Consider the following 17,794-nt stretch of genomic DNA (forward strand, 5'->3'; position numbering starts at 1 on the left):
AGCTGACATATAGTACTCTTATTTCACACTGTTGTTACTGGCACTGCTCGCACTGTTTGGTGTTGGCCATTGCACCCCTATCATTGCTGGCCAACACTAAAAGCTTACTGAAATCGCTAACATTGTCACCTGGACCAAGGTGCTCTGGTGCGTCTCTCACAGTGCTGTATGAAAGGCAAAAGTATTGTAAGCACGAGACCCGTTTCTGCTCATGAAACATGTGCATACTATTTCAAAATAAAATGGAAATGCACTAGAAGTTTGTCCATAGCCAGGAAATGCAATCACAACAAGAAACTGTTGGCATTTGAAATTGAAAAGCTGTTGTCTTGAAAGAGCAGAAAATTATGTTCCCATTCATGCCATCATGACTGACTGTTAGTTATCGTCACCACTTACTGACTGACCCGCACCACTGCAACAGCTTGAATGGCTGTTTCCACAGTGGTGTTTGTAAGTGAAACAGCTTTAAACCAGTGAGTGAAGTGGTCAACGCACGTCGGTATATAGTTACAAGTTGAATAAAGGGAAAATCAGACATCCATCCGTTTGTAGCAATTGCTACAAAGGAAACTTGCCGGAAACAATAAGATAAACGAGTTCAGAAATCTCTTAATTATAGTTGCATGGCGACGAATACACGTAAACACAACACCATGTATAGACTTCTTCTTAATTCTTGAAACGTGCACACTCAGGTCCTGGTCAGTCTTCACAATAAACGCTAGAATGAGGGTAAGAATAAGCACCTCGCCGATACAGAATACCAATCTGGACCAAATTAGATTTGTTCGCATATATCTTTCAGTCGGATGCACATTTGAATGAAATGAGTTGCTGATGAAATTACAGGTTCGGCATTTCGATCATGCGTATTTTCCACAGGCTGTGCAACAGGGGATTTCCACATACCCACAAGAGGGGATTCACCAAGAAGCGCGTCCGCATGCTAATAATGATGACGATGATTTCAATACTAGGGCACATATTCAATAAGTGGGTGGTACAATGGGACATACAGCGGGGGATAGGCCAAAAAGTGGGCGGTAGTGATTGTGACATTGCCAACTATCTCCTTGAGATGATCACCGCATGTTGATGATGCTTGTAATTTCCACACTATGATACATACCCATAATGGGTGATCGGCCAAGAAGTGGCCGGCAAATTTAAAATAAATAAGAAGAAATAAAAAAAAAACACAACCCAATATAAAATTTGTCGCATTACTTAGCATAGGTGCATGACAGCCCACGCACACGTCACTTTCCTTTATGTCAGAAACGCAGAAATGAAACTGGCTAATTTACATCACTTCATTAACCGCGTCACATAGATTCCAACATGTGCATTGGATGTGCGTATTTTTTTGTTTGCAGCCTAATTTATACAGCGTATTGTCGTAACATTTTTGCGCCAGGCGTTCTAAGGTCATATATTAGCTCAGCTTATGCCATGCATGGTTTGCCAAGGCATCTTCAAGGGTCCATGATCAGTGGCGTAGCCAGAAATTTCGTTCGGGGTGGGTCTCACGTTGCAGCTCGGCCTCCCCCTTAAGAGGAAGCTTTAGCTCGGGTGCTCCTATTTAAATACATGTAGAAGGGGAATTAGTTTTTCCCCGCAACCATTGCACCAAATTTGACGAGATTTGTTGCATTTAAAAGAAAAAACTTAAATTCTAGTGCCTGTTGGTTCCGAAGATCGAAAAATTTGCCAAAATCGCAAATTTTCAGAAAACGAAACTATCTAGTTTAAAAACTATGTCTCTCAACAATGAAATTTGATATCACAATTCTTTCAATTGCATCTAATAGTACATCTACAGCGGACAAAATAGATATGTTACACACGAATTAAAAAAATAGTAATATGGAAATACGGCTTTTGCAGAACCCTTGTACACAACGCAACCAATTCACGTAAGATACAATTTGACATGGCAAATCCGTCCGCTTTGACTGTTATAATAGATGCCGTTTACAGAACCGCGATATCTGTTCTTGATGCATAGCTATTAGTTTGTAAACGTCGTGCTTCTATTTTTTCGGACTTTCGGATTTCTCAAAATATTTTAAACAAAATTCAGGCCCTAAATCGAAATTCCGCTTCCAACAGACACTAGAATTTAACTTTCTCTCTCAAATGCAACAAATTTCATTAAAACCGATTCAGGGATTATCTCAGAAAAGCGTTTCTGCGTTTTACATGAATTTGAATAGGCCGCGTCGGAGTTGGGACCGAGTTAAAGCTTCCTTTTAAACAATTTGTCGAGGGATCAAATACATGAATAATAATTGCATTGCCATTGCCACAGATGCTGCAAACGAATTCTTGAACACTACGCACTGTCAGAACAAGTAAAATATGCATTTTTCCATAAAAGAATATACTCGTATGTGCCAAAAATTGTGCCCAAAATAACTGATATCAATGCTTCCATGTTTTTTGTCTATTTAATAAGTAAAGAAAATATCACACGAACTTTAGAACTATATCAGTTCGAAACCAGGAAAACAGTGCATGCCGCTGATATGAAAAATGAAAAGGCTATGAAACGAACAAGTTGAGGACAAATACGTTAATGAAACCTTGTCATTCAAGAACCGTGTTTACATTCTTATCCATATGCAATGGCCAGTGAAAAATCTCGATGACGCTGTCATTTGTTCCAACGTATTACGCAGGAGCAGCTGTCACCGGTCGTGTATCGTGAGTAATTGCACCGAAATTATAGTCCCAACAGAGAGCACGTATAAAAAGCAAAAGTTCTGCAAGATATACGCGGGCGAGTCAAATGAAAGTGAGCCAATGCGAATATATGACAAACGGGGTACTTTAAAAGTAATCTCCATAAGCATTTGACATCTGTCCCATTGACTAACGAGTCGCGTGATTTTCGTTTCATAAAACTCCTTGGGTTGCTGCTTCAAAAAGTCTGTAACTGACTCTTTCACGTCATCGTCCGACGCGAATCTGGTTCCCTTGAGCTGTTTTTTCGGTTGCCACAAAATGTGGAAGTCGCAAGGCGACACGTCTGGGATGTATGACGGCTGTTGCTGCGTTTCACATTTGAACTTTGCCAGTTTTCTGTTAACCGCATCAGCGACGTGGAAACGGGCAAGGACGTGGAACAAGATGACCCCATTCGTCAATTTTCCATGTCGTTGGTTCTTGATTGCGACACGCAGCTGTTCCGGCGTTTCAAAATATCGGAAACAATTGATAGTGTCTCAAGATTTAGCAGATTTTATCAGCAATGACCCCTGACGATGCGCACACAAGACTCCTTTCCTTTCCTCTCCTTTCCTTTGCGCACACAAGACTGATTCACCATGTTCGGCTCACCCATTCCACCCCCACCCCCCTTTTACGCTTTCACTCGCACATACAGCATGCGGCGCGCGGTCACGATGGTATCGCCCTTGGACTCTATACGAAACATGAGGGCGACGGCGACGGCAGGAAGTCGCTTGTAGTGTACATATAATTGCTATCGCAATAATATAATAAGAGCAATTGGCAACTGAAGCGTCCCGTGCCCCATTACTTTCCGCAAAAGAAGAGGTAACAAAATCGAACTTTCGCCATGCGACAATTCGCTGCGTCGCAACAATGCATTTTTTTCCTTCTGTGGGGCGAGGGCACCGCAAAATGAAAAAAAAAAAAAAATGCACAGGAAAGTATGTTGGCCACGATCGAATGGCCGCTTTGGGCACCTAATGTGGCTACCGAAGGAATACCGAAGAAAACATGAGACGCTTGGTCCACCGAGAACCATAGGCATAGTGCTCGGTATCCTACACCGGCTAGACAAGACTTTCTGGAGAGGTTGCGCACAAGCGAACGCAGTGCAATGCGTCGAGTCCCCACAGTGATGGCGGGGAGCGACCATTGTTTCTTTTTCCCGTCTGCTAGCCAGAAAGCGTCCAAAACTCTGCCAGGCGAAAATCCACTCGGCCAGAGCAAACCGAACGCGCACCCAAGTGCGCCGCGCGGTGGTCGGGGCAACACGAGAAAAACGTACGCGCACTGGCTGGCTCTGGCAGCCCGCGAGTAGAGTTGCGAGAGAGAAAAAAAAAAAGAAAAGAAAAAGAAGCGGCTCAATGTGTCCTCGCGAATAAAAGTCAAAGTAAAAAAAATAATTAAGAACGCAGTTACCTTGGCTGGCTTATAGTGTCTTGACATGGATGTTTTGGCGTAGGTGAAAAAAAAAAGTTGATATTTTTTTATGTGGCATGACGGCACAAATGAACCACCAGAACGCCTCGTCTGATCGGACCTCGCTGCATGCTGTCTGCTAGCGTGTTGATTTGGCTTGTCTCGTTGTATGTTTCGATGTAAGACTTTAGAAAAGTTAATAGACCTTTGTCGTCAAATGTTTATAAGAACATTAAACCCACAAAGTTCTCCAATTGAAAATCTAAAGCACAACTTTGTAAAATGTCAATGCAGCTTTCACATCAAGAGTTTATGAGATTTATACCCATATATTTTCTGAATTGACATCCATGCGCTCCATAGATTCCGCGGCCTCGGCGAGCCCGCTCGCCATCAAAACGCCCTTGAAACTTTATGCTTGGATGGGGCTGCTTGGCGTTATGTGACTCCCGGTGCGTGGGTGTTGCCCCGAAATCCAGCCCGAGTTCGCAATGTTCGTGGTGAAATGTCTTTTAGATCGTGAAAAAGACATTATAGACAAAATCCAGAATGATTTCCGACCCCGGCGGTTGCTTTGGTTGGCAGTGCATGGACAGGACGAAAAAAATTTCGGGGGGGGGGGGGGGGGGGGGCTGAAGCCCCATAAGCCCCCCTGGCTACGCCCCTGTCCATGATATCATACGTATTTTCACAACGCAGCTCTTCATCGCACCGTGTTATCCACACATCAAATCCCCGCACTGTGAAACATGAGCGAACTTTATGGTCTCAATATTTTCGAAATGACTGCTTTATTTGCGCGTGAGCTCCTTGGTAGTCCGGCAATTCGCGCATGCGCGACTCCTGACATCATAGGCCTCGGCCATCTCCTCGCGTCTTATGCTGCAGTGCCGGTGCCGGCAGCTGTTTTCCTAAAGCTACTTTTAAGGGGACACTGCAGGCTTACTGGGCGCAAAAAAGAAAGCAGCGCATCGGTGAAAATAAGTAACTCAACAATGCCTGCAAGTTTCGTTCGTTGCGCTGGTATTAATACACGTAGTTCTGTATGAAATACCCTCGTGAATAGCAAAAAACCGCCCCTATTCATCGTTCAGACGCATTGATGTACTCGCACAAGTTTATTTTTAAAAAATAAACAAATCGGAACAAATCACGAACTGTCACTTGCTGGCTGTGTCTTTTGTACAGGAGTTGTAAGCTGTGTGATACAATGCTATGCGAATCAGCGCTGTGTTATAGTACACTCACCACTAGTGCGATAATCACTTGAAGCAAAAGAAAAAAATTAACTAGGCTGCTGTAAAAAGGCGTGGAAGCTAAGTCCACACCCCAAAGAGACATACATTGTCGCTAATTAGCTCTCTCTCTGATACATATACATAATAAATTGAGTCACTTTAGCATACGCCAATGAGGGTGAAAGCAAAATCTTGTGTGCTCAAGAGACATCCATTAAATTACTTGACATTCTCATTCGAATGCATTGTTACTTCCTATTACTTTTCTCCCAATAAAGATTAGTCGGTTCGAGTGCCTTAATGAAAGCTATCTTAATGAACTGTGTCTTGATCAAATTCGCCCTAAGTAACACCAAAATTCGTGGGTTTGACTCCCACCAAAGGTCGTGGGTTCGAGTGCCTTAATGACTGTATAATAATCAACTGTGTATTTTTTGGCATGACTAGCGGCATCGATGTGGCAGCGATGTGGAAGAAGACGACGACGAACGCGCGAGCAGTTGCACGAGCGGTCCGATTTTCAGTAGAGAGTTTTAGAATAGGTGCCCCAATAGTTTGGGGCCCCAAAGAGCTTTGCGGGTGTTAGCGTTGGGGCACGCAGGAGTGAAGAGGTTTAGAATAGGGCTTCGCGTTTGCGGATAGCGTCTTGCGCTGACAGAAAAGAAAAGCTATTAGAAATAATTAAACAAAATATACCATTTCATGATAGGAATAGTAATTTTGACTTGTGTGTATTCGCGTTTAATTACAATTTAGAGGTTATTCTGTAAGCAGCAAACAATTAGTTGCGCTTAGTTTTGAGCAAGCCAACTTTACGTGCCTTCACCAGCCAAGCTTAGCTTTGTTAGGCCTACGAAGCATAAAATCCACAATCGAATTCGAAATCAGCGGCTTCTAATGAATCAATCTTCATAACATACGCTGGTTGAGAGAAAGCGATAACCGCAGTCACTTCTCCTAGCTTGCGAACTTCACGCGTTACCACGAATCGAACCCAGTTTAGTGCTACATTAGAGCCGTCGCTTCGATGGTAGCCGCCATGTTTGCTGACGCAAAGCTTTTGGGGACGCTATTCGGGCTCCCGCTAAATCGGTGAAATAGCGTTCCCAGCGCAAAACCCAAACGCAGTTTGCGTCTCGCGCATTCGCGGTGGCTTCGACGGTATTTCTTTGGGGGCCCAAAATGTTTGGAGCCCCTATTCTAAAACTCTCTAGTACCTCGCAACGCGACCTTGAAATAGAGATCAAAGGATTTTGAGTGAAAATTTATCCGCATCTGTACGATGCATTCATAAGCTACACGTGGTGGAAAAGAACGTCGTTAGTCATTCGTACTTGGGTGCCTCGGCAGCTTTCCGATAGCTCATCTTAAATAATGGTATCGCTAGTATAATGGCGATGGTGACCCCCCAAAAAGTTGATCTCATCGGTGGGTATGCTGCTTCAAAAGACTGTTACAAAATAAAGAAATATGACCCACCACGAAACCGCGCGGCCACTGTTCGCGTTGTCGGCATCCATACGCCCACTTCTACGCTGCATCCGCAAGGTCAATGAACCGGGCATTCATGGCTGCTTTCTTGTATCGAAGTTAAGTTGGGCATCACGTTACTGCAGGCTGTTTTACGCACAATACAGGCAGCGCATCCTACTTCGTTTAACCCGGCAAAACTTGGCGAGCGTGGCGTATACAGCGTAAGCAAGATATTTTTTTAAATCGAGGGAACGCAAGTATATTTATGATGTCTCTTTTGTTACTTTTATCCTTTCAAACAAAGTTTATTTTTCGGCGAGGTGTCTGAGCTGTGCACCTGACGATCGAGCTAAATTGCTCATTATTTGCTTATTTTTTTTGTTGTGATGCGTAGAAAATAGGGCGCTTTGTTGTATGTCTGACAGTAGCTTACGTCATTTTATTTCGATGCTGTATCTTCTGATACCTGTGCATGTGCTATACTAGTACATTCAACTTAATAGTGTCCTTTTAATATTTATTTCGAAAAACCTTTTTTTTTTAAAATTATGCAGTGCTAAATATCGCTGCAGGATTCACTGCATATGCCGCTAAATTAAAATGAAACATTTGCGAAAAAAAAAAAAAAAACCATGAGTCGATTATGACCGTGAGAATTTGCGCTTAGAAGTAAGTATGGATGACAATGAAAAGAGAAACGCGGGAACAAAGGGTTGGACACGTTTCTGCGGCAGTCTTGTTTTACTGCGGCAGTCTTGCGATGACATTACCTACCGCCTCTTTGTATGTGGCTGCTTAGCAGCTCAAGGTTAAACTTCATGAATATTGACGAAAAACACATTGATTTTTGTTTCCCACGGGCCACCAATTTCTTCCACCTCCCGACAATGCCTGCGCGTGCGCCACGCGGGCGAGTCGATAACAGCCTGCAGCATCTTGCCACTGGGCAGGATAAAGCTCATTGTGCTGAACCGGTTCGCGAACCCAAACTCATTTCCTCCGAACCCAACCTGAACCGTAGCAGTAATCGGAGCGTGCTGAAACCGAACACGAATCGAACCGGCATTATTTTTTTCGGTTCGACACCCTGATTGTGATAGCATATACACGGAAGCTTCCATCCCCGCTGTGACGTAGTCCCGCTTGACGTCACCTCGGTGGCACGAGCGCGGACGGTTACAGCAAGGGACGCCAGTGCAAGGTGTCTCCTGCGAAAGGCGACGAATCAAAAGTGGACTCAATCGAACTCTGCTGTACGTTTGAGACTAGCTCACGTCATTTTACGTCGTGATTGTCGATTGTAATGCCTCAACTCAGTATTTTCGTAAGGCGCTACACGAATCACAAAGGGGACGACGCGATATTACGCAGGCTCTGCATCGGCACAGGTTGGCCCCTCATTATCGACTTGTGAGTAATAGTGATGATGCCCCTCACTACAATCACTTCCTAAATTTAGGGACGAGAGTAACATGACAAAACTTTTAACACTGCGGGCAATTTTCTTGCGTTTAACATTCATGTCTTGTTACGTAATTGTGAATACGGCTAATAATTGTAAAGGGCCCATATTGCGCCATCTAGGGCACGAAAGACGACGTAGACGTGACGCCGCAGGACAGGTGCACTTATGTTTAAAATGACGTGTATTTGCTATTTCTTAAATATAACATGTGGCGGAGGTGCTTGCGACAGTATTATATCGCGTATAATAAAATATAATTATAACCTTTTAGAAGTGCTGCGAGGCTCTTTATCTAAGACGTGCTTACGGATTTAACGTAATAGGGTCTAAGAAACACTGCACGCGTTGAGCCATTAGTCTCGACAAAATCGAGGAGCAGTGTCGCTGTGGGTGAACTTTCGAAGTGCGCGTCATGGCATACGGCAAATGACCTTTCAGCAGAGTCTCAGTTCGGCGTGCGCCCTAGACCTTAACGTAGAAAGCCCACTCAATCACTACAGCTTGTACGCATATGTGTGCACCTGTGCATATCGAAATACTCCCTGGATTACATTTTTTTAAAACTTCAACTCGCTACACAGCTCTGTCGCTACATGTTGATATATGCAGCAACACTAATTTTAAATGTTCCACGGCCTTTCATGCCACAGACGAAGTCATCTGGTTCGATCAGAAAAACACCCATAAACGACTGAGACACCATGCTTTATGGTATAGAATGTCACTACCTCAGCCAAGTACACTCAAGCATGAATACTAAGAAACAGCACGTAGTACAGCCTCGAGTTAAACACAAGATGCTCATAGTCTACGTTTACACACATAATACGGGCTTCATTTTTTCAAAGCCACATATTTAGCACATTCACACGCTGGTACGTTTTGCGCAGTCAAGTTACAATATAGTTAGGCGTAACTTTCTCTTTTAGTGCACTGTATTTCGCATTGCCAGACTTTACAAGTGAATGCCAGCGAGAGGAAGGGCATTGTAACGCGGATTTGTTAGTCTGGTATGCAACATGTTGACTTCAGTTGTGTAATTCAAGGCAACATGCCAGCATTTCCGATGGGTAGACCCAAGGCAATGAGAATTCGAGGCTTTGCTAGTTAATTTTGGGGTCTTGTTACCTGGACAGTGATGGCGTATGCGAAGCATGCCGTTCACAACTACCGTTCACAAAGAAATATTTGTGCTTCTGATCTTGGATGGAACGCAAGAAGAACTACTACAATAGAGTGTTAAACAGGGCAAGTTGGTTTATCTTCATGGCAAAATCAACGCAAGAAAAAGATGCTTTCCCGGCCGCCCCAGAACAAGAATGTTTAACAAAACTTGAGGCTGAGCTGCTTGGTTCATGATATAAAAACAAAGGTTACGGTGCAAGGTCCTCGTCTGCGTAGCGCCGTAACCTTTGTTTTTGCGAATTTTTATTTACGTTTGAGTACCGGGCTTCCTGCATACAAGCTTCGACAGCCGATTCTCTTGGAGCGAAAAGCAGTGCGCTTATACTTAGGCCTGCCCGGATTTGAGCAAACGCTCTATTGTTCCTTGAAGAGAGAATTCGTACCTATGGCTCCCATCAATCGTACAATGTTTAAGACTTTATGCATTTTTGAGTCATTCGGAAATATTTTTCATGCCGCAGTTTAATTGAATTTTATTTTTCGCTTTATTGGCCAGGATTTTCTACGCCGCAGCTTATGTTTGTGTAGTCTTCACCAGACCTACTTAATGTCAGAATGCCAATATACTTCCGACTAATGATTATTTCCGTTCTATAGAAAGAATATTGGACAATAGTTTTTTGGACAATTTCGAACTGCTCTCATACGGCACCCTAAGTCGACTACTCCAAGATCATTTAACGAAGAGTGAAGAAAAACTGAGGCGCTAGAATTTCTGTCTCGAACTCGATTGGTCTTATTATTTTAGATTGCCAGATTTTACACTTATGTTTTGGCAGTCCTGTTAGCAGTAATTCTCGCCCCGTGGAAATTGGGTGCTTCTAATACAACGACTGCCATTGTTACAGATACTCTATCTCTGTGTTTGTCTCTTCCGCGTTAACGCTCCTCTATTCTGACTCTTCCTTTCTCTATATTTCCTGCTTATGTGCAATGTATTTGGTCAATTTGGCAGCCTGGTCACACGGGTTTATTTCTGAATGAAATTTCGGACTCACTAGCCAAGGCGTAACTTCACGGTCCTGTTCTTCCAGTGGTACCATTACCTGCTTATTTCGCTGCGGTTACATTTCGCACGCGTACTGTGAAGCAAGCGTTGTCAAACCTCAGGTTAACTGCTGCTCCTGAGCATCGACAGCTTGCATATTTCTGGCGTAGTGGATCATTCAATGTACGAAGACGAAGTAGCTTTCACCAAATTACGCTGTCAGGTTCCCCCTCTGAACTTCTGCCTATTCAGATCCCAGTTTAGCGTGTTCTGTAATGAGGAGGAAACAATCGATCACTCGTTTTTGTCGTGCCGCTGCTCTACTATACTGAACAAAAGAATGTTCAAAATTCTCATTTGAAAAATTGGTCTGGGTCTGACAACTCCCGTTATTCTTCTATTTGGAGCTTCGACTCCCGGGTACAGCCGCAATAATGTTTGCGCCTCATCCAGGAATTAGTATTGATTCCAACGGATTGGCCAGTTACATATACTTCCTTGATCCTTTTTTTTTCTATACCAAAACGGCTATTTCGAAATATTACTTTAAAATATTCATAGAAACACCCGGTATAAGCAGCATGTGGCTGTAGCCACGAACACCATTACTAGGCATCACTATATCGCTGAGCGAGTGTTATAATTATTTTATTCCGAAGCTACGACATGCGGTAACCCAAGTTGGAAAAAGAAAACGAGTATGTGGGCGTGTTTTATGCACATCAGTGCTTTTTGCATATAGACCGCTGTCTTCCTGTGCGATCAATCTCGATCATGCCTTGCGAGTTGCATGTTGACGACGAGAATTTTCACTCTTCTTACATATGGACAGCCCAGATGATCTCCGTCATAAACTGTGCTCGAGCCACTAGCGCATCGCAATTGCTTGCTGGTCTTCAGCAAAATTTGTTTTAAATACCAGCAGCAGCGCAGCATAAAAAATCTGAAGGCTAGACAATTAATGCATAATGTTACCTCGAAATGTTCTACGTATGCAGTTGCCTGTGCAGCTGCGGTAACTTTTGTTTCGCGCACATTCTCGTAAAGCACTGAAACTGCGAGTGACGTCGTACCCACTTCTCACTCAAACGACGACAAAAAAAAAAAAAAGTTGGGGCGCGAAGCAGCACACGATAAAAGCTTAGAGAAAACACGCCGGACCATGCACTCGGCTTATTTCCTCATGTGACGCCCGCTTCGTTTCACTCCAAATCAGCAACGCTTTAAACAATAAATGAACCCCGAGTTTTGCGTGCGGAACCACTATTTGGTTCTGAGGAACGCCGTAGTGAGGGACTCCGAATTAATTTTGACCACCACGGGATCTGATAAACGAAGAAGAAAAACATACATTGCTTTGTCCGCATCGGCTCCCGTTTCTTGGGAAGTTTCTGACGAGATTTATTTTTGCTTGTGGCAGCCTATAATTTCATCACCGACGGATGCGTGAAGTTGTGAGATACACCTGGATGCCAGACTGTTGCCAGTAAGGGGGCATTTTCAAGTTTTACGGCTCTTTTTTACTTCGACCGCACCGCCGGTGGACCACAAGAGTTCGTGGCGGGAAATCGCTCCCGGCCTTTGGGCCACTCTGCGAGACCTCTTCCTATGGAATACACTGTGCAAGGGGGAAAAATTCCCCCGACGATTTTCTAGCGGATTCCGGCTGGCTATTAGCGGGCCGAAGACACCACTTGACGAAATCGTTGAAAGGCAGGCCCAGCAATGGAGCTGGGCCTAGCGTGGTGCCCGGGCAGAACGATCGTGGCAGGAACGGAGCTGATGTCAAGAGCCACATTATTCGTCGTGGAAGAATGCCGCCGCTTCCCAGGGAGGACATCAAAATTGTGATCAGAGTGGGGGGTGGCCTGACTATATCTAGGATAGGCCCGACTGTGGTGGCTGATGCAATCAACACCGCTGCTTGCATCGAGGATTCCAAGCGTGAGGTGGAGACGATCTGTCCTAACTATCAACAGAATATCGTCGTGGTCAGCACCCCCGAGGAGGAGAACGCAACCAAATATGTCAGGATCAAGAATATCTTGGTGGCGGGTCGTCTGCACGAGGTAGCGGCATACCGCACGGCAGCACATGCTACATGCAAAGGTGTAATACGAGACGTCGCCCGTTGTGACGGGCCGGAGGTGTTGCAGCGCAAGATTTTTAATGCAAGAAACCTCCCGGCGCTTGTAGCCAAGAAGATCAAGGACACCGGCGCCGTCATAATTGCTTTTGACGGATACCGGGTACCCAACTACGTCAGGTATGACAATACATTGGTCAGATGTACTTTATATCGTAAGCAGATAGACATCTGCTACGTTTGCGGAAGGCTCGACCATGGTGCCGACGTATGTCCGACGCCCAGCGAAGCCGTATGCAGAGGATGTGGAGCCTCGAACCCAGAGGAGCAGCATCAGTGCATGCCTATAAATGCAAGTTATGCGGCTCTCTTGAGCTTTCGCCATGTTAAATAATTTTGAACTAGCCCAGCCCAGAATTCTCATTGCCGTGGGTCTTCCCATCGGAAATGCTGGTGTTGCCTTGAATTAAATAATTGAAGTGAACATGTGGCATAGCAGACTAATAAATGCGTGTTACAATGCCCTTCTTCTCGCTGGCATTCACTTGTGCTGCTGTAAACACTGAAGTCTGACAATGCGAAATACAGTGCACTGAAAGAGAAAGTTACGCCTAACTATATTGTAACTTGACTGCACAAAATGTACCAGCGTGTAAATGTGCTAAATGTGTGGCTTTGAAAAAAAAAATGAAGCCCGTATTATGTGTGTAAACGTAGACTATGAGCATCTTGTGTTTAACTCGAGGCTGTACTACGCGCTGTTTCTTAGTATTCATGCTTGAGTGCACTTGGCTGAGGTAGTGACATTCTAAACCACAAAGTACGTCTCGGTTGTTTATGGGTGTTTCGCTGATCGAACCAGATGACTTCATTTGTGGCATGAAAGGCCGTGGAACATTTAAAATTAGTGTTGCAGCATATATCAACATGTAGCGACAGAGCTGTGTAGCGAGTTGAAGTTTTAAAAAAATGTAATCCAGGGAGTATTTCGATATGCACAGGTGCACACATATGCGTACAAGCTGTAGTGATTGAGTGGGCTTTCTACGTTAAGGTCTAGGGCGCACGCCGAACTGAGACTCTGCTGAAAGGTCATTTGCCGTATGCCATGACGCGCACTTCGAAAGTTCACCCACAGCGACACTGCTGCTCGATTTTGTCGAGACTAATGGCTCACCGCGTGCAGTGTTTCTTAGACCCTATTACGTTAAATCCGTAAGCACGTCTTAGCTAAATAGCCTCGCAGCACTTCTAAAAGGTTATAATTATTTTGTATTATACGCGAAATAATACTGTCGCAAGCACCTCCTCCACATGTTATACTTACGAAATAGCAAATACACGTCATTTTAAACATAAGTCCACCTGTCCTGCGGCGTCAAGTCTACGTCGTCCTTCGTGCCCTAGATGGCGCAATATGAGCCCTCTACGATTATTAGCCGTATTCACAATTACGTAACCAGAAATGAATGTTAAATGCAACAAAATTGCCAGCAGTGTTAAAAGTTTTATCATGTTACTCTCGTCCCTAAATTTAGGAAGCGATTATAGTTAGGGGGCTATCACTATTACTCACAACTCGATAGTGAGGGGGCAACATGTGCCGATGCAGAGCCTCTGAAATATCGCGTCGTCTTCTCTGTGATTGGTATAGTGCCTTAGGAAAATACGGAGTTGAGGCATTACAATCGACAATCATTAAGCAAAGTGACGTAAGTCAGTCTCAAACGTACAAGTCGGATCGAGCGTGGCGTTGAAGCTGAGACTACTTTTGATTCGTCGTTTTTCGCGGGAGACACCTTGCACTGGAGACCCTTGCTGTAACCCTCCGCACGCGTACCACCCAGGTGACGTCAAGCGGGAATACGTGACAACGGCGATGGAAGCGTCTGTATATTTGCCGTCACAATCAGGGTGTCGAACCAAAAAGGAAAATGCCGGTTCGATTCGTGTTCGGTTTCGACACGCTGCCATTACTGCTCTGGTTCAGTTAGAGTTCGGAGGAACAGAAATGAACCACAATTCGCGACCCGTTTCTGGCCACTGAACCGGTTCGCGAAGCGGTTCATCACAATGAGCTTTATCCTGCCCAGTGGCGAAATGCTGCAGGCTGCTATCGACTTGTCCGCATCGCGCACGCGCAGGCTTTGTCGCGAGGTGGAAGAATTGGGCTTTCTGGCCTGTGGAAAACGAAACTCAATGTGTTTTTCGTCAATATTAATGAAGTTTCATCTGGCGCTGCTAAGCAGCCACATACGAAGAGACGGTCATCTTAGGTGACGTCATCGCAACACTGCCGTGCGCGGTCCAGTTCCTCTACGCGTCCACCCCTTTTTTCCCACGCTTCTCTTTTTATTGTCGTCCATACTGACTTCTACACGCAAATTCTCAGGGTCATAATCGAATCGTGGTTATTTTTTATTGTTCGCAAATGTCACATTCCAATTTAGCGGCATATGCAGTGCATCCTGCAGCGCGGTTTAGTATTGCACGATTTAAGAAAGCTTTTTGGGGAATAAATAAAGAATAAAGAACACTATTAAGTTGAATATACTAGTATAGCATAAGCACAGGTACCACAAGATACAACGTCGAAATTAAATAACTTAAGCTAGTCTCAGACTTACAACGAACTGCCTTATTTTCTATGCATCACAACGTCCACAAACCGAGTATAAAGATAAGCAAATAATGAGCAATGTAGCGCGATCATCAGGTGCACAGCTCAGAGTACCTTGCCGAAAAATACACTTTGTCTAAAAGGTTAAAAGTAAAGAAAGAGGCATCAGAAATATAGTTGCCTCGATTTAAAGAATATCTTGCTTACGCTGTACGCTACGCTCGCCAAGTTTTGCATTGTAAAACGAATTAGGATGTGTACGCTGAATTGTGCGTAAAACAGCCTGCAGTAACATGGTGCCCAACTTAACTTCGATACAAGAAAGCCGCCAGTAATGCCCGGTTCATTGGCCTTGCGGATGCAGCGTAGAAGTGGGCGTAGAGATGCCGACAACGCGAACAGCGGCCGCGCGGTTTCGTGTTGGGTCACATTTCTTTACTTTGCATCTAACAATTTTTTGAAGCAAGATACGCAACGCTCAGATAAACCTATCGTGTGGTCGCTATCAGCGTGATTCTAGCGATAGCACTATTTAAAATGAGCAAATAAAAGGTAATCCGCTGTGGATTCGAAGGCTAGGCAAACCGAGATAGCTGATGGCTGCGTGGGCGCGACGTTCTCGCGCACATAGTTCGCAACTGAAGCTAGGGGCAGCCTGAAGGGGAATTCGCTTGCCGCAGCTGCCGCACTTCTTCACGCCAACGTTCTGAGAGCGAGTGTTCGCGGTCACCGAGTGAGATTTATTCGTGGTTGCCTGTGCGCGCGTGACAATGGTTTGTTAATTTAGTTAGTAAGCGAATGTTTACAGCAGTTCGTGCAGATCATAAAACTACAAACCTTACTTCGTATAGCTGTCTAATAAATTGCTATCAGAATAAATGATTCGCCTTTCGGGCGAAACTGCGTGTTTTTCCCCTCATCCACCTACTAGCCTATCCGAAGTGTAACTGGATACCCATTTCCGAACGTTCGCGTCATTGCTTTCAAAATGATTTTCTTCGAGATCACCGTGAATGAATACTTCTGCGGCAATAGTAGTGGTAGCCGCAATATCTTCAGGGCGTGGAACTTCAGGCTTTATGTGTCTTCCCGGCTACTGCCACCATGTAGTGCATATTGTTATTGCTGTTATGATTATTGATTGTTAATTGTTATTATATTGTTGAGCATGACAAGATGAAGAGCAAAGATGTATTCTTTATTAATTGTTGTAAATGCAGCTTGCGTTATACACCTTGTACTGCTTTCGCTTGTCACACAAATAGTCATACTCCATCTTGCAATTAGTGTAATTTTTGCCAGCCGGAATATGGGATTGCCACACGTACAACTCACATTTTGTTGTTCCTAAAACAAAGAAATAGAAGAAGAAAAGATACATGGTTGCAAATAATGGTTGTACTATATTCTTAAGGGATAGTGAAACTTATGACAACCAAAATATTTCAAGCTTTTTCGCTGACCTTTCTTAGCAAATAAAAAGTTAGAACGTAATTGATTCATAGGTTCTGAATTATATTTGTGGTAAAGGAACCTAATTTAGACATTCCCATGCCTTCTTTGTACATATTAGTAAAAAATAGTTCCTGCTGTTTTATGTCATACTACAATTACTCTACCCACATAAAGGTGTAAGTAAAACTAAGTGTTTAATGTCATATATTTTTTTAGTCTTAAATTATTGCTTCGTTTAAAGGCTAGGTTCAGCCTTAAATAAGGCGAAAACTTTCGTAAGCATCAGCACGTAATGAAAGCGTAAATGCTTACAAAAATAACTCCCACTACGGGAAGTCCACTTACTTCAACAAGAAATTTGCAGCGTTAAGATATGGGAACCTTGATGCTTATTTCAGAAAATTTTATTTGAGCTCATCAGTTTAGTGTTCAAGGTTCTTAAGCAACAAGAGCATCGGGGTGCAACATAAGTCCATGCGTGAACTTATCCTTGCTATTATTTGTTTCCTACTTCAATTAGTTATATAACGTGTCTTTGACTGTTCTTCTCTGCTCTTCGAACAGATGACGGAGCTGTTATATTAGAGCTAATCGCTTTGTCTTTTTAGGTGGTGCCTTCGTGTTGTTTTCGCGGTAGTTCCGCAAGACACAAAGGAAAGACACGGCAAAATAAAGTAGAAACTTGTGAAAAAGGCACAAGGCTGAGCTTTTTTTAATTCTATGGAAGCACTATTGATTAATAAAAGAGAGGCTAGCCGCTCTTTTTTGGAGGATGCTTTTAGGCATTGCCACTGAGAACACTCTAATTACGGTCGGAACTGCAATGAAATATGTGTCAAATATGGCTGTAACGTTCCTTCATCACTGGAACTTCATTCACCCCGTGTAAGTTTATATTAACGAGAAATAATGGTGCAGAACTTCTACGTGATCTAAGTTTCAAATTTCTAACAGCGGTGCATGAAACAGAACTGTTTCATTTTAGCGTAACATATAATTCAGTGATAACGTAGAAACGCTGCAATAACAATCAAAACCGCCCATGCGACGCTAACGCGCAATCAGCAAGAACTTGTTTTCGTCATCGTAAACTGTCGGAACATAAACAATAAAATGGATCTGTTTT

The sequence above is a fragment of the Dermacentor andersoni genome, chromosome 4, assembly GCF_023375885.2.
Source record: "Dermacentor andersoni chromosome 4, qqDerAnde1_hic_scaffold, whole genome shotgun sequence".
Classification (NCBI taxonomy): Eukaryota; Metazoa; Arthropoda; class Arachnida; order Ixodida; family Ixodidae; genus Dermacentor; species Dermacentor andersoni.